The following is an 18877-nucleotide window of genomic DNA, read 5'->3' as shown; positions in this document are numbered from 1 at the left end:
CAAGGTTGCGCAAAATTGCCCGAAGTTGCGGAAAATTGCCAGAAATGGGCGCAAAATTGCCGGAAATGGCGCAAAGTTGCCTAAACTTGCATGTCAACTTTGCATAATGTTGCGCAATCTTTGTCAATTTTGTCAATTTAAGGCAACTTCTGTCAATTTCCATTGTGACATGGGGCCTGGAAACGTATGTACCAAGAGTGGACATCGGGGAAAAACAATGAATGGACAATGGATACTGATGAAGACTATTACATGGGACAATGAATAGTATCTATGTGTATCTCCGGTGAGAATGGGCATTTCCAAAAGAAATGCAGGAAGCCCAAAAAGGACAACCAGGATTTAAACGGGTAACTGCCACCGTCACGAGCCTGATAGTGGGTGGGTCAGTTGACGACTCAATTCTCTTACAGAGAGCAGTAGGAGATTGTCCTGAGGTCAACCTCGACCTTTGATCTGCAAGGTGCGTCAGGTGCTTGATAGATACAGGAGCACAGGTATCGACTGTGACTGAGGCATTTTTTAGGAAATACCTCAGCCATGAGTTGGTGGTAGATGTGTCTAGCATCCTTAGCATCAGCGGAGCCCAAGGACTTAGAATCCCCTACTGTGCACTGACAGTTCGGAGAAGAGAAAGTAGAAAGTTTTAAAGTCATCTCCAAAGAATGTTAAGGTTACCTGTGGAAGGGTGGAGGCAGAGAGAATCACTGCTAGTTGAATGAAGAGGATTATATCCTATTCATTCCATCTCAAACTACCTTTGAGACAGCATCTAGAGAGGAGGAATCTTATCTTTTTAAAAACTTCATTTTTCCATATCGAATCCAATCCAATAGGAGGCAATCCATTAGGAGGAGGTTTTTGTTATTCTTCTAAATGAAGTATAACATCAAAAGAGCCTGGACCACAATTTTGAGTTGTAATTGATGTCAATTTTGTGTGTCATATGGCGTAGTCAGCAGGATGTCTACGTAACCCCCTAAGGAGTAAGCCAAAGAGATTGCTGATCATCCTTAAAGAGACCATATCTGATTCTTGGAGAAGCTGGACCCTTGGGAACTCTGAAGAACAGATTGGGATACTTCCTAGCTGTGACCAAAAGGAGTAGAACGGACCCAGCGGATCGATGTTACAAGTGACTGATCAGAAAACAGAGAACATGTGAAATACCAAGAGTGGACATCGGGAAAAACAATGAACGGAATATGAATACTGATGAAGACTATTACACGGGACTATGAATAGTATCTACGTGATGCAACATTGTAAATTATTTCATGCGTGTACAAACTCTCAGCTTACCTCAGAGATCTATTAATGCGATATATATATAGCTGTATATTTCGATAGATCTCTCTTCTGTGCATCACAGGATTTAGGTATGGACATGCAGGAGCTCAAAGACGAAATCAAGGCGCTGAAGGCAGCACTGAATGCCAGAGAGGTGAAAACAGAGGAGATTGGGGAGACGGAAGCTGCCAGGCTGGTCTACGTAGCTCCAGGAAGCATATTTTTTTTTTACACCACTGCTCCGCCAAAATACGAAAGAAACGGCTCGCGGGCAAGTCTAATTTGTGCGCTCAATTCAAGCTAGCTAGCAACATCAAGCGCTCGCGAGCTATCTTGGTACTTCGATTCCCTCAATTCCTGCGTGCGTGATATCAGGTGAAAAATATCATCTTGATCATCATCACGATCATGGTCTGATCTTGGCACTTAGAGCTCATAAAAACACCATTTCGTCATGGACAGTACTGACAGTACAAGTTGAGATGAAACTGTCAATCCTCATGATGTCATTCCCACTCAACTGAAGGTAAATTTAAAACTTTAAATTTGTTTTCTTTTTAATTTCTGCTCAGCAGGTGGTTTGTGTGCAGTTTTGCATTGGGCTTTCTCATAGTCATATACATGTCAGTTTTTCTGGAGTAGTGGGGGAAGGGTAATGAAAGCAATTCTGACACTTGATCACAAAGAAAAGGTGAAAAATGAGTATTTTCACTGGATTTTGCCATTATCAATGCTACAAAATCGTGCTAGTTTTACAAAAATATGGTTCTTTTAGTTTTATTCACAAGATACGAGAGCTTTGCCTTTGATGTAAACTTCCTTAAAGGCTTTTTTAATGCCACATCAAAATTATGGTATGGTTGGAACGGGGTCCGACCTCTTGACCAAAGGTCTGCGAGGCCGATGGTCCACTAGACCGAGGGTCCGCTAGACCGAGGGTCTGTGAGACCGAAGGCCCGCGAGACCGACGTTTTTTCCCTTCATCGGTTGCCGCGGTCGAGTTGCAATGGCGTAACAGGTTCCTGTTATCGGGAAGGGGGTCAAATAATTCCCGGTAACTAAATAGAATATCAGTGCCAGTGGCGTTGCTAGGATTTTTTAGAGGTACTGCGTGCACGCAACGTCTCTCTAGGGGGAGGGGTGCAGGGAGGGGGTGTTTCTGCTTCTTACAGTATAAACTAACGATGCCTTATTTCACTGACACTACTTAATCATTAACTCTACTCATTTAACGTTTATTTTTCTGGTAATTCTGCCTCATGATCTTGTGCATTTAATGTTTAACAAGAAAACTGGAAATATTATGGAAATACAAACACCTGGAACATTGAACCTTCATTATGGGCAATCTTATCTTAGCTTTTTTTTTCATTTAAACAGAATAATAAGAACAAGAAGGTGAAAGTTCTAAAGAAAAGAACGTACATTAATACCTGTCCTCGGAAGAATGGTTCTTCGGGGGAGTCGCCCTCCAAAGGAGTAGTCCTCTCGGGGAGTTCTACTAAAACCCATTTTTTATTGGTGTTATTATATTTGTTATCACGATATCAGCAGCTGCAGCAGAAGTAGAAGTCGTAGTAGTAGTTGTTGTAGTAGTTTTAGTAGTCATATTCGTAGTAGAAGTAGTAGTAGTAGTAGAACATGTAGTAGTATTAGCAGTTATATTATTACCGTTGTTTTTATCATCATAATTATCACTATCATTTAAGTTGTTAACATTATTCGGCATTTTTGTTTTGCTTTGTTTCATTTTGTCTCCTTTGTTTTATTCATCACTTTAGTTTATTCAATCAATTTTTAAAACTGACACTCCAAATAAATGGATGAATATTTTTTCTAATACTGGACAAAGTTTTATAAACAGTCCTGTATGTTAAAGTTATGTCTGTAAAATCTGGAAGAAAAAAAAATGGTAGGTGAGGTAAATAATAAAAAATGGCCGTAAAAAGGAAGGAAAATGAATTAATAGAAGCGCCGAGTTCACCTAGAGCATAGAGAAAAGACGTAGACAAAAATTACGAAGAAAAAAAGAAGCGAAATCATAATTAAACAGAGGAGAGAGAGAAGGGGGGGGGGGGTCACTTTGAAATCAACCAGTTACTTTCTTTGAGAATTGACCTCAAAGCATTTTGATTTGCAACTGCCTTTTTAAACAGCTCTCACATGTTACAGTTACTGTAGTTATATTTTGTTTGATAGGGCCTAAATTAAAATTCAACCTATTTTTGAATCACTGTTAATTTTTTTCATTTTAAATCATGTTTATCATTCATTTGTGTATTGTAATACACGTGCCTGTTGACTTGAAGTATTTTCTTTTCTTTGGTTTCAGTTCCAAATCATTTGGAGGAAGGTCTTCAGGAAATGTTTGAAGACATGAAACGAAGACTTCAAGGAAATCCTGAGGTGTTTGAGGGCCCTGTCAAGAAAATGTTGAAAAGCTATTCAAAGTTGAAAGGGAATAACAGTTTAACCTCAGCCATGAGTATGTTTGGTCGGTATAATGGTATCAACTTTGCAAAGCGTACATGTACATCATCAAAGACCAAGGCTACTGATCAGTCACCTCTCACCTCTGGGCCCAGCATTGGTGTTCAATCATTGTCAATCGCCAGGAGAAAAGTGAAGCTTGGAGGTAGGAGAAGCTTAACAAGGGGCCAGCCAACCAAGCGAGCTGCGACTCAGGAACATGGTTATGCCAAAGGATCCCACTCAATCAGGGATTCCAAAGAGGACAAGAGTAGCTGCACCACACTCACTGAGCCATGCCACTACAATGTGCCAGTCTCTTGGAAAGACTCACAGTTCTAAGTGAATCTTAACAGTGCATATATGCCCAGGGGGACCAAGAAGAGTTTGATTCCTTAACTATAAAATCTTGGGTCTTCATTCAAAAGTTTTTGTCTCCCCTGCATAGCAGAGTGAGACTATAGGCGCCGCTTTTCCGGCGGCGGCAGCTTCAACATCAAATCTTAACCCGAGGTTAAGTTTTTGAAATGACATCATAACTTAGAAAGTATATGGACCTAGTTCATGAAACTTGGCCATAAGGTTTATCAAGTATTACTGAACATCCTATTAGAGTTTCATGTCACATGACCAAGGTTAAAGGTCATGTGAGGTCAATGAACTTTGGCCACATTGGGGGTATTTGTTGAATTACCATCCTATCTCTGTAAGTGTATTGGTCTAGTTCATAAAACATGGAAATAAGAGTAACCAAGTATCACTGAACATCTTGTGCGAGTTATAGTAGTTTTCAAAGCCAGCACTGCTGCTATGTTGAATCGCGTGATGCAGGTGAGACGGTCAGAGGCATTCCACTTGTTTCTCTAAATACGGTACTGGTCATAAATCACGACAACCAGGCATGCAGTTCTGATGTTTCGCGTGTTAGAACAAAAATGTGGTTTCATGTAAAAAAATCAGTGCAACTTGTGTTTTAAGTCAAGATTTATAAATCTTTTACCATTTTTGTCTCACCTGCATAGCAGCCACCGCTCTTCGACGGTGACTATCAAATCTTAACCAAAGGTTAAGTTTTGAAATGACTGCATAACTTAAAAAGTATATAGACTTAGTTCATGAAATTTGGCCATAAGGGTAATCAAGTATTACTGAACATCCTGCCTGAGTTTCAAGTCACAAGACCAAGGTCAAAGTTCATTTAGGGTCAATGACCTTTGACCAAGTTGTGGATATCTGTTGAATTACCATCATTACTTTGAAAGTTTATGGATCTGATTCATATAATTTGGACATAAGAGTAATTACATGTATCACTGAACATCCTGTGCGAGTTTCAGGTTCACATGACCAAGGTCGTTTAAGATCCATGAACTTTGGCCATGTTGGGGGTATTGTTGAAATGACATCATTACTATTAGTCTAGCTCATTAAACTTGCACATAAAAGTATTCAAGTATCACTTAACATTCTGTGCGAGTTTCAGGTCACATGAGTCAATGGTCATTTAAGGTCAATGAAGTTTGGCCATGTTAGAATATTTGTTGACATACCATCATAATTCTGAAAGTGTATACTTGATTACTCTTGTGTCCCAGTGTTATGAATTAGACCAATACACTGCATTGGTCTAGTTCATAAAATTGGGACACAAGAGTAATCAAGTATCACTGAACAGCCTGTGCGAGTTTCAGGTCACACAACCAAGGGCAAAGGTCAATGAACTTTGGCCATGTTGGGGGTATTTGTCGAATTACCATCATAACTGTTGGTCCAGTTCATAAAACTTGGACGCGAGCTCTCACTATAGGCCATATATGGGCAAACATTGAACATTCACTGTAGCTCTTTAAATAGTCCATTGACCCCCAATTTTTTTCATATATCGATAGAGTATGAGTTGTAGATTGGATTTCGTGTCACCATTGTCCCGCAATTATATTATGACGTCATCAAAATGGTGTCAGAAGTCAAAATATCAATTTTGCTTGTTATGACGTCATGATAATTATGCAAATTTGGCTCTAACTCTGTGAATATTGGTCAATTTTCGCCCAATTTTTGATATGATGTAGCTTAAGTCTTATTCTTTCTGAATTAATGCCTTTATTTTTCATTTTAATGAACGGATCATCCTGAAAAATTGCAAATGATAAAGGCATGTCATTTTTGTCTCACCTGCTTAGCAGAGTGAGACTATAGGCGCCGCTTTTCCAACGGCGGCGGCGTCAACATCAAATCTTAACCTAAGGTTAAGTTTTTGAAATGACATCATAACTCCGAAAGTTTATCGATCTGATTCATGAAACTTGGACATACAAGTCATTATGTATCACTGAACATCTCATGCGGGTTTCAGGTAACATGACCTAAGTCAAATGTCATTTAAGGTCATTGAACTTTGGCCATTTTGAATGTAATTATTAGATTGCAGTCATAACTTTCAAAGTTTATAGATATAAATATAAAGATATAAAATGTGGATATAGGGGTAATCAAGTATCACTGACAAGTTTTAGATCACATGATCAAGGTCAAATGTCAATGAACGTAGTATTGTATCATATGAATGGTATTTTTTGTGAATAATTATTTTATAGTATTTTTCAAAGTCAGCACTGCTGCTATATTAAATAGCGTGATGCAGGTGAGACAGCCAGAGGCATTCCACTTTTTTTTTTTTTTTGGGGGGGGGGTGGAGGGGGGAGCACCCCGAGCCCCCAACCGTCAGTATATCACTGTCCAAAGGTACCATAACCTTTGTAGCACACAATGAAAGGATTTGAAAAAAAGAAACACTCTCTCCCATACTTCGGTAAAGATAATGAAAATGTTGAGAGGAAATCTGCTGATTAGCAAGAAGTCCGACCATCACATTTATTATTTCATGCCATTTTGGCGCAAGCCTCCTTTTTAGCTCGAGACAAAAACATTCCACTCAAGCATGAACGAAACTAAATCATTTTAATGACAATTGAAGTATAAGACTTCAGATCACCTACTATTGACACCAAAATATAGACATAATAATTTGACTTTTCAAATCTGTCCCGTTTTTTTTTTTATACGCACTGTACGGTCAGTCGGCAAGCCCGTGTTAATGAGCAAATGACCAAGATTTACCCAAGTCCTCTCGTGGCTGAATTCGTGTCCCTGCAAAATCTTGTGAATTGTGAGATTTTTTCTCAAATAATTTACCACTTTCTCCTTGAGTAATATTGATTATTTTTATACAATGGGCAAGAGTAAATGTTACTCTTTTATATTGGTCGTTTCTTTTGAATGAAATATTTTGATAAACAGAATTTTCTTCCTCTGTTTTCACTTGCAAATTGTGCAACATTTTGCGTTTTAGGCACCAACATTATTTATATCATCAGAAAGCTCAAACTCTATATATACTTTCTTACAGTGTCACTCTTGATATGTGGCACCTTTTAGATGGGTCAGCAGCCAGCTTTTTCCATCAAGATGCAAGACGAGATTTCTAAAATTTCCAAGTAACATAAAATCCAGAGTTCTGATTGGCTGAATAATGTTTTCAGAACAGCAGTCACGGCTAATTTGAAGAGATTACCACATGGTGAGTGTGACCTTGCAGAGGATCAGTGTGGGGAACATTGGAAATTGTGTGGGTGTGTGGTTTCTATGACCAATCAGAGCACAGTATTCTTGTTTTTGAGCTGCTAAATGTTCTTAATCTATGAAAAGCTGGCTGCTGACCCATCTAAAATACATCTTCTTATAAAAATCATATGATATTAAAGCTTAGATCTTCAGCTTTATCATGATCTAAAAATTATTTGTGCTTAAACAGAAATCAAGTGTGAAAACAACATTTGTTGCATGAAAAATTATTTTGTTTCATGTTTTATATCAAAAGTTGTCCCTATATTACAACATCCTTTTAAAAATCCAAACACATGACCTGAAAGAATAATTCTTCTTCTTTACAAAGATACCAAAAACATGAAATTTGGTCAATATTTAGAGCAGCAATGGCCGAATAAAAAGAGGTGTTTTGGTTCGCACCAAGCTCATTAACTATGCAAAAACCCTCTAGTCATGCACTTGGATAAAACAAGCTACTTTTTTAGGCCTTGCCGACTGACTGTGTAGGGGTAATCAAGCATCACTGACCAATCTTAGGTTGCATGATTAAGGTCAAAGGTCATTGTCAATGAACATAGTATTGTATCATTTTATGAATTGTATTTTGTGAATGATTATGGTATAGTCGGTTTCAAAGTGATATAAAAAAAACAAAGGGAATAGGGTTACGTTCTCATTTGTATGAAGTTGAACATATATCCAAAACCATCTAAAGTCATCCTGTTACCACATTATTGTCTAAAGGTTATTGTTGATAATACGTAAAAAGGTTCCGAAAACCATTTGAGTTTGTAACAGATCTGATATCAGATATCTTTCTGAATGCATTTCAAATAAAGAGGAAACAATGTTTTTTAATCCACTGTATTCCAATGTGATTTTGTATTGAAAACGAACATATGAAAGATATTGTCTAGTGATGCTGAGCAAAGTGCTCAAAGAATGTGTGAGGGCAACTGGTTGTTTTTTTTATAGTATTTTCCTAATAGACCTTCTGGTATTGACTTGTTCTGAGGTTTTCCCAACCTGAAATATTTATCAAATCACAGAGTATACATTTGCAGCAATGCTTGCTAGTATGCACCTGTTGGACAAAGTTCAGTAGTAGCTGTGATAAAAGACTGAGATAGATGAATAGAGAGGGGAAATGGGAGAGGAGTGAGAAAGAATGAAAGGGTTTGATGAAGTACAAGGTAATTGATTTTGAACAAAATATGTACATTGTGAAGAAAAAAATCAGAATTGGGCCTTAAGCAAGAAGGGATAATGCTGAAAAAGAAAGTCTATCCAAGCAAAAAAACCAGATGAATAAAACAATAAAACGTTTGAGGAAAATTGCACAACTAAAAGAAAGTTATGAAATTTTAATCATGAAGAACTAGAAAAATCACAAGACAAATTTCTGAATGAATGTACCACTAACCATTTATTTTGCATTCATACTGTAAAAATTCATCATTTGACCAATCACATAATTTATTCAGAACTTCAAGTTAACATTTTCTTATTGTTATGTACGTAGGCCTTAAAATATCTTATGAACTCAAAATATTGAGCTTGTCTATACTGATACCTTTAATCACTCAATTATAAATATTGAATCATTAATTAATATAAAGTCTGTAATAATGGAAACATGAAAAAAACATATCTATCATCGAGATATCCTGGTAAAAGTTTTGAGGAAATCAAAATTTCGAAAAAGTAAAATTTCATAGTATTGATATACTAGCAGATAAAATAATGGTTAGTAGTGCACGTATGATGTCACAAAGTTGGTAATTGCCCAGTGATTTTCATTTCATTAAAATTTCATAACTTTTTTATTACTCGTCCGATTTCCCTCAATTTTTTTAGTTCTGTCAATCTGATTTTTCTTGTCCTGTAGAGGGGTAGAGACAGGGCCGCGGAAGCGGTGGGGGGGGGGGGGGTCACCCCCACACACACACATCTTATCTGCCCCATAATAATAATAATTTAAAATCTTATTTATATAGCCATGATAGCGCATATAACTGCAGAAGCAGTCCCTGTATATGTGCTTTATAAATAGCTAGATAAATGCAAACGTATCAAGAAGGTATGCATATCAATACCGTAAAAACAAACAAAATTCAACTACAAAATGAGCCTATTTAACAACAAAATGTAGGTCTTATGAGTTGGTAAATCGCAAGAGAGCAATGCAGAGGCCACTGTCGCCCAGATATAGAAAGGAGAATGCTGAATGAGAGAGAGGGGATGAGTGCTGCAATTTTTAGACGAAGAAAAGAGATAGTCTGCAGCTAAAAACCATATTTCTTTGTTTCATGCATCTGAATATCTGCAGGTAACATAATTGCGAACAAAATGTTCATACAATCTTATTTACATATGTAGGGATTAATATTTAATTCAAGCGAATTAGGTCCCAACAAACTAAACGCTTTTCAAAAGATTATCTTATTCATATGTTGAAATAAGGTTTGTTTTTTAAGGCTAAGTTTTTTTTAACGAACTAAAGGAGATGTTCACGATGTATTGCGTGGTCAACGTGTTAGACTCTTGCGCGAGCCGTTTCTGTGATTTTTTTTAATGTTTTGGCGGAGCAGTGGTGTAAAAAAAAAAATACGCCTCAAGGAAGGCCCCTGGAGGTCTTTGCGGGTAGGCCTACTCGCCAATCTGACCAGGGAATCCATGACTGGCTTGCCAGCCTCAGGGCCCAGCAGGAGCTCAGAAGTGTCAAGGGGAAAGAAGTGATGTAACATTGTAAATTATTTCATGCGTGTACAAACTCTCAGCTTACCTCAGAGATCTATTAATGCGATATATATAGCTGTATTTTTCGATAGATCTCTCTTCTGTGCATCACAGGATTTAGGTATGGACATGCAAGAGCTCAAAGACGAAATCAAGGTGCTGAAGGCAGCACTGAATGCCAGAGAGGTGAAAACAGAGGAGACTGGGGAGACGGGAGTTGCCAGGCTGGTCTACGAAGCTCCAGGAAGGCCCCTGGAGGTCTTCGCGGGTAGGCCTACTCGCCAATCTGACCAGGCAATCCATGACTGGGTAGCCAGCGTCAGGGCCCAGCAGGAGCTTAGAAGTGTCAAGGGGAAGAAGCAACAGCTTTCATCCAAGAATACCTAGAAGGTGATGCAAAAAGGGAGGTAAGCGGGAGGGGAGAAGATATCAAACACGACCCTGAATCTATCTTCTCAATGTTGACAAAAGTCTTTGGTGATGGGAATTTGCTACCAAGGCTCTGAGCTGTTCACTGCAGCTGGTGGACCTATTCGACAGATTGGTTCAGCTGGATCCTACCCTCAAGGTCCAGGGTGAGCCATCCCTGAAGAGGTTTGCTGAGGAAGTGAGGAATGAGGCTCTAAGGAGGGAGCTGAGAAGGCTTAATATAGATTCTCCACAACTTTTCTTCTTTGAGCTCAGGGACAGGGCTTTGGAGTGGCAACAGTCCAGACAAAATGGAAGGAGGCATCAGTGAAGACAGAGGTTGCAGATCCAGAAGTGGAGCTGCTTAAGAAACAGGCTGAGCAAATGGAGCAGCAACATAAACAATTGGAGAAGATTAAGGAGACCTGTCCCAGATTTAAGGAGTCTAGAAGCTGGCAAGCTGCTGGCAGTCAAAGGTACTTGGATTGGTTTGATACATAATATGTATCTTTACATGCAGAGTTCATAACATAAAGAGATCCTGCCAGCTCGTCATGATTAGTGTCTGGTTTCATTTTATCTAGACCGACAAACTGCTCTTAATATGTGGGGCAACAGTATGTATAGTAATGTAGTTGAATATGTTTTTTCTCTTAAGTTTCCCTTGGCTATGGAGTGTCCATAACAGAGGAAAAAATTTAGAGCTGTAAAAAGCTCCAAAACCAATTCACTCTTTGTGAAGAACCTAGCGATAGCCATTTGGGGAACAGAGACTCTGAGGGACAGCTCTTGGAGGGCAAGACCTGTCCAAGATTTAAGAACAAGCCAACCAAGCAGATTCTAGAAGCTGGATGTCAAAGGTACTTTGAATGGTTTGATACATAAATGTATCTTTACATGCAGAGTTCATAACATAAAGAGATCCTGCCAGCTCGTCATGATTAGAGTCTGGTTCCATTTTATCTAGACCGACAAACTGCTTTTAATATGTGGGGCAAGTGTATAAACTTCTTATTTTGTACAAAATTTGTAAGTATCAAACATAAAAACTTCAGTTGGGAAGCTTTAAAAATTGAAATGAAAAAAAATTTGTTTTTCTTTCATATAACATACAATTCAAAGTCTCATACTGGTCGGTTTTGCCTTCAAAATCTTGATTTGTGCTGCATGTGGTGTAGAATTATTCTTTCACATTTTGTATTGCTTTGCAAAGTGCCTTGAGCATTTTAGCATAATGGCAATGACTGGCACAATAAACTGAACCACAAGGCTATTCTACATGTCGGAAATCAATATTTTGGAAGCAGAGTTCACAGGGTTTAAGAAAAGATATTCTAGTTCCCCTTTTAGCTGCATAAACAAAATTTTTCGGTATTCAAAGTGAATACAAATTCCATATGCTGTTGCCCCTCAACAGGCCAAATCGTAAAAAAAATGTAAAGACTATGTCTCAAGCTTTGTACTTGGTCGGCCAAGCAGTGGACATCAAATGCACGGCCTACACCCTCCAGCTATCTATCAACACCAGCCTGGAGTCCAGCTAAGCCATGAAAACATGCATCAAGAGGTGTCAAAGCTTGTTGGCCACTTTAGACATTCTGTTATTGCCAGCCAAGCCTTAACTGCAAAACATGAGCAACATCAACTCCCTAAGTATAAACCAATACAGTCTGTAAAGACTAGATGAAATTTGGTCTACGATATGACTAATTCTATGTGTATATTTTATGAAAGGCAAAGAGAATGTGGCAGCATCTTCATCTAGCGACTTTGCCAAGGGCAGCTGACAGGCATTACTTCCTGGCTAGGCAAGCTTGGGATCGCCTGGTGGCAAGAGAATTAAGTGGATCGGGTAACATACCTTGAGCTCCTTTTTTTCCCTAAAACTGATCCTTGCCGCAACTTCCCATCCCTGTATATAGAGAGGAAGCCATCCTGACAAGACGCAATGACTAAATAATGAAATAAAATAATTTCTTCTTAAATGTGTAGGTGTATTTAACATCTTATTAAGATTCAACAATGATAAAGTGATCGGAAGGTCATATCACGTAAAAAACTGTATTTCTCTGGGGAAAATAGAAAAGATTTTGCCAGTGGGTCAAGAGATTGGAGATAGCCGCAGCGGCTGGCTCGTCAGTTGCTGATATTCTCTTACTTCTATTCTCACTTCTGCCCAGGTTGTCTAGGCCAGTGTCCACTGTATGGGAGAGTCTTTTATCAAGCGAGCAGGCAAACTTCAAAGTGGCCAAAGAAAGGTTATGTGGGATATTTGGTCAGCCGGATTGTATGTCAATAATAGAAAGCAAAGAAAAAGCACTCTGATCATGTCCAGAGCACAAGGGGGAAAGCACTGCACAGTGCCCCATGGCCATCCTCAAGAGGATCATTTGGATAGAAATATCATAATCTTTATTCCTGTAATTGTGTGCTAATCAGTTCTATTTTGTCTCTTCCAACACCTCAACATCCTGATGGCAGAGCTGATTCATCCTCCAATCAAATGTTTCCATTTAGCTATGGGGCCCCTTTATATGTCCATCCCAACAGTCCATGGGGATAACACTGATGGGGTTCGGTTTAAATCAGTGGATCGCCCAAGTCAAGGCTGCATTCCAGTCTTGGCATACACCGGCTGATCAGCAGGTGGGGATCGTTCTCTCCCACCTCGCAGGGTTGGCAAAGAGGGAGATCCTTGGTACTTGATGAAGACCAGCGTAGAACTCCAAACCAAGTTTTCAAGGCCCTCGAAAGTGCTTTTGGAGATGAGGAGACTATCCCCGCTCTTCTCGGTAGGCTACATTTGTGACACCAGGGGCTGTTGCATAAGACTCTAACCAGAGTTTTTTCAGGTAAGAATCTCTGGTTAGATTGAAAACTCTGGTTAAAAATAATTAACCAGAGTTTTCCTGTTGCATAAAAAATAACCAGAATTTATTCTGGTTACTTTTGGTCCATTTCCATAGAAACTCCGGTTAAGTTTACCCTAGCTCTCAACTTGGTGTTTAGTTAACCAGAGAATTTATGAGCACACATTTCAAGATGGATGCTGTATTGCATGCTCTGCAAATCGCTGCACTGAGAAGGGAAAGGGTTTTCCGTGATAGGCACCATCCGCTTGACGTTTATGATGACCAACAAATGTTTAAGCTGTACAGATTCACAAGGCAGGGATGTTTGCATATCATTGATCTGATAAGTGAAAGGCTGGAGCACCGAACAAGGAATCACGCTCTTTCCCCATCCCTGCAAGTTTTTTTAACTCTTCGATACTACGCAACAGGAAGTGTCATGGATGACACACGTTGCATCCATGGGGTACACCTCAGCACAGCATCCCGAACCATACAGAGAGTTACCCAAGCCCTTTGCGAACTGAAAGATGAGGTAATTAATCAATAAAGTGACAACAATCCTTTCTTCAATTAATACATTCAAAGTTTTATGCAAAGGCCCCAGGTGCAGAGAAGAATCCGTTAAAAAATATGCCATGACACTGCAAGAAATTGGGGGATGAAAAGAAAGTTGTATCATTACCTGAAGATGGAGAAAGAAAGTCCAAGTTAGAAGCAGAGAAGATAGGGGAGGACACATCACAGAATCTTCTTAAGAAAGAACTCTTACGATTGAAAATCATCAAACTACAGATGGAATGCTCAAAGGACAGGCGGTGAAGAAGAAGTATATCCATGGATTGTCTCCATCACCTTCAAAACCTTGAAGTACTAAGAGAGGTATGATTGATTTATTTGGTTTACATTGTATTGATTTGCTTAAAAGTAATATTGAAATGACTTGATGAGATAGCAATATTGAAATCTCCAGATTGTAGAACTGAAATAATCGACAACATGTAGGTAGTTTTTGTTAATCTTGGGAAGAAAATTTAGATTGCAATAATTATGTTGGCAGATGTATATCTAATAAATTCTACATGCACATGTACACTGTTTGGAACGATAATAAAGATCACAAAATAAAAAACTTGAAAATATTTGAATTACACAAAATGTTTCAACAGCTAGCTTTGCCAAGGCCATGTAGAGGGCTACGTGATGCTAAAAATCCATTGGAATGATACGAGGATGGGCCATTTTGAGATCTAAAAGAAACCGTCATTTACATCATCAACATGCTGGAAGCTGAAGAGGGACAAACAGAGGAATGATCCACTTCCTGTTCATTTGCAGGTGTTGAAGGCTCTCCGTTTTTATGCAGTGGGTAAATTTTCATAAATGCTTATTGAATGTTTCTGGGCACTGTTAAATCTATTTGACTGAGGTTGTTTCTATTAAGTTCAGGACTCCAGAAAAAGTTGGTGATGTTGATGAAAATGTCTAGAAGTCAGCGAGGGAGCACATAAATAAGAGTATCATTTAAACAAATAGTCAAGTACCTATGAATTGCATACTTTATAAATTCCTAAACTTCCAAAGCTGGAAAAATTTCAACAGCAGGATTGAGGATATAAATCAACTCAAGATGAATGCACAAAAAAATACTTTCCATAGGTACAATGGTTTTTTAAAAATTGCATAATTAATTACGCATATACGCAAATATTGCAAATTTCGGCTATATCTAATCTAATTTTGGCAATACCATCTTGTAAGTAGATTGTTAATTCTAGATGAATATTAATTTTATGCTTTTCGAACTTTTATCAAAAGAATTGCAAAACTTCAAAACAAGGTTAAAAGTCATAAAAGCACAGGCAGAACAAAAAATTCGGAAAAAATATCGCGAAAATGTGTCCTTTAGGGTTAAGGGAAAAACTATGTAGAACTTTATGAAATTTTTTATCAGTTAGCAAATAAGAAAATTCCTATTTTCAAAATAAATTGCAGAAAAATGTCTGATATTTGTACATGATGAATATTCATTGCTATTCTCACAAATAAAGTGCTTACATTATTTGCTCATCAGTCGTATCATCTGTATTTGCTTCAATGAAATGTTTTAAAATTACCTCTAGTCAATCACCTATCAACCATGTCTTGTTTGATTTTACATGATCATTTCAAAAGATACATGGTGATGAGGCATTATCACAGTCATCAATTTGTCAAATCATCAAAGATGTGTCAGAAGCTATAGCAAAAGGAAGAGGCAATACATGAAGTTTCCTTCGACAAGAGACGAAGTTGAAGCAACTAAGCGACAGTTCTACCAGTACTTTAGATTTCCCGGAGTGATGGGTGCAATTGATTGAACACATGTTTACATCAGGAGCCATGGTGGGGATCAGGCCATATACTTCCTCAACAGGAAGAATAGATACTCGGTCAATGTACAGGTTAGATTATTTATGCTAATTATTAGGCCCTTTTCACAATTGGTGGTGAGACTGTTAGCAAGTTACCTTTGCGACTGTGTGCAACATATGTGATCAAATGACTGCAAGCGCTCAAACAAGCAAATGTGAAAGCCGCTTAAATTACTATTACTAGAACATTGTACTATCTTGTATTAAGTTCGGCAAAAAAGTATGCTCGGCTAATTTTCTTTCCTGGGCTAAAAGCCAAGGAAGAGCCACATTGCCTCAGAAGTATATCACTTCAGTTCACTTATAGTAATTTTTTTATTAGTATTTGATTGGGCAATTTTCTAAATGAATGATTTGTTAATTCTGTAGCATATTTTTTAATATGCATTTTGAAATAATTTTTTTTTTCAAGTACTGAGCTACGGAAGCAGTGGATGGGTGAGGGTGATGGTTGGATAAATCAACCTAACATGGAAAGCGCACCAATAATTTCAATGTGCATGCATGTTGAAATTGCATTCCAAATATGTAATAAACTTGAAAAAAAATCAAAACTGGTGTGCATCCAGGGGTGGTCCCAAGGATGTTGAAAATGAAGTGCCCAGAGCGATATAGAGACAGTTATGAATGTAAGATTTGAAATGTCTCTTTTGCCTTCTGCTAGGTTGTTTGCGATCAGGCTGGGAAAATAAGCATCGTTGCCAGATGGCCTGGCAGCACACATGATTCCTGAATTTTCTCAGAGTGCACACTGAAGGAGGAAAGAGCAGATGATTCTGAGTGGCTACTTGTAGATAGTGGGTATGTGGATTTTCAATTTAAATTGCTTGTGATTCATGTAAACCTGTACGCTGCTGCCCGATCATCTGAGGCTAACCTTGAATATCATATACATGTACAATAAGCATGTATTATATTTTAATGTTATCAGAACTATAAAGCATTTCAATTTATTTGTCGCTTTAGGAACTGAACTGCAAAACAGACACCACCTTCAAAGCACAATTCTAGTTCTTGTAATTAAAAGCAAATTGTAATGACAGTTCTTACAATGCTCTATGTCCTTCATTGTTCCATTCACCAATGTTCTGTGCATGATTTCCGAAATTCAGTGTAAATACCTGGAAAGGGTTGTCAAAATGAGGCTACCGGGTGTGGTTGCTGATGACACATTTGCTTATGCGACAATTGCTCAGGTCTCAATATCTCAGAGGACATAGGATTAGAGTTGGATTGTAATAGAATTTTTGGTTCAGAATAATGTAAAGATTAGGATTAGGGTTGATTTAGTTTCGGAGGTTAGCTTTTATGATCCGCATAACGTGCAGGTTCTCCATCGGAGCAATTGTCGCCGAAGCAAATGTCATATGGAACCGTGGTTGCTATGCTTGTCTTAAAAAAAATATGTGTATTGGGGCCCCTATGAATTTTTTCAATTGTGGGGGCCTGAAGTTTGTACAAAGCATGCTACATGCAGTATCGAGCCCTGCGTAGATGACCTTTGCGTGTATTTTGTGGCAAATCCTTTCTTAACGGGGCTTGGATAATATACATGCAGTTCACTCTTGCTACAATGAGGTGCTTGAGAACATGCTAATAACCTCGTTATAATGAACACATTTTGAAAATTGGGAACCAGAGAATTGCCTCAAAACCAAATCTCAAAAGTCCAAGCCTCTCATCCATAATTCAGATTATTCACTTTTTGAAAAGGAGTTATGGCAGATGCGACTCGCCAAGTGTCCAAGTATTGCACATACACGTGGACTGACTTGACGTCCAATAAGACACTTGGGTTTGTCACTAGAAACAACCAGTCCTGTTACAATGGAAAAACTTGGCTGCAGGGTGACATTAGAATGCCTCCTAGCCTTCTTGGATGTGTCTTTGCAAAATATCATCATGCTAGTATTTGCAAAGTAATGCATGATGACTTCACACAACAGTGCCATAAGTTTGACATTTGGCATGTTACAAAATCAATAAAGAAGAAACTTGAGGAGGCAAAACAAAAGGACAAAGAAATTCTGTGGCCGAGGATAAGAGAGCAATGATGTACAGTAGATGGATCATTTGGAAGTGTTGTAAATTAGTGGGTGAAGATCAGGGTTTCAGCATATGTTATGTCGTATGAATGTCTGGGAAAGACAAAAAAAAAAGTTAAAAGCATTAAGAAAGAGAATGAAGACAACCTGTTAGAAATCTGTTGATTGGTGTCTCGCTGATGCTCACAGGCAATACCTATGAAGATTTTAAACTATTTGCAGACTTATTCAATCTACAATTACTGGAGGTTGAAGAGGTCTGCGAATAATTCAAAATCTGCATACCTGTCCAATACAACATTCTATGACGTTCATAATAACATCCTCCTTGACTTCATCCACACTTTCTACATGCAATAAAGCAGCGAAACCTACGGTCAACAAAGGATAGACCCCTCACTATCTGCGGCAATGACAGTTGCAATTCACCAGAGTGCAATGCTAAATACTACACATATACAAGCATTGACTTCATGTCAAATAAGATAACTGGTATGTCACTAGTGCATGTCAGTGAAACAACTAATTCTGTTACACTGGAAATATTGGACTAATGAGAACTGCAAGATACAGTCATACTGGAGAGATGGAGATCACTGGAAAAAGTGAATGAATGCAAGCATGATGCTCCTGAGGAAAAGGAACCAAAAAAAGCTGTTACAGGCTGAAAACCTCATGAAGTTTGACGCCTGTTGCCGTAGTTATCCACGCTATTTTATTCATGAGTCCACTCTTCAAACAGTGGACTCATAAATAAAATAGCATGGATAACCATGGTCACAGTGGAGCACTGTGACAAAAGCGCGCATCAGCATTGGACATGCTTTATACACACGCCTGATACACGCTAAATTAAGCGTGATTTATACAGGAAATCTGCATAAACCATGGACTCAACCGTGGGTTTTCAAAACCACCTTTGTGAATTCGGGCCATACAGTCCTCTTTTTAGGGCTATACATTATATAGATCTCTATCTCTAACCCTGTGTATTGTATAGTATACAAACAGCTGCTGCATTTGAAAATTCAGAAAGCAGAGAGCAAATATT

General features: G+C 38.4%; 2 pseudogenes; both read left to right on the top strand.

The window, feature by feature from the left end:
* Positions 1–181: 181 nt before the first annotated feature.
* LOC121415330 lies at positions 182–17947 on the top strand (annotated as a pseudogene).
* On the top strand, positions 3583–4273 carry LOC121415331 (annotated as a pseudogene).
* Positions 17948–18877: the final 930 nt, after the last annotated feature.

This window comes from Lytechinus variegatus, chromosome 5, assembly GCF_018143015.1.
Source record: "Lytechinus variegatus isolate NC3 chromosome 5, Lvar_3.0, whole genome shotgun sequence".
Classification (NCBI taxonomy): Eukaryota; Metazoa; Echinodermata; class Echinoidea; order Temnopleuroida; family Toxopneustidae; genus Lytechinus; species Lytechinus variegatus.
Note: the sequence above shows the minus strand (reverse complement) of the source record. Positions and strands in the feature narration are given on the sequence as shown.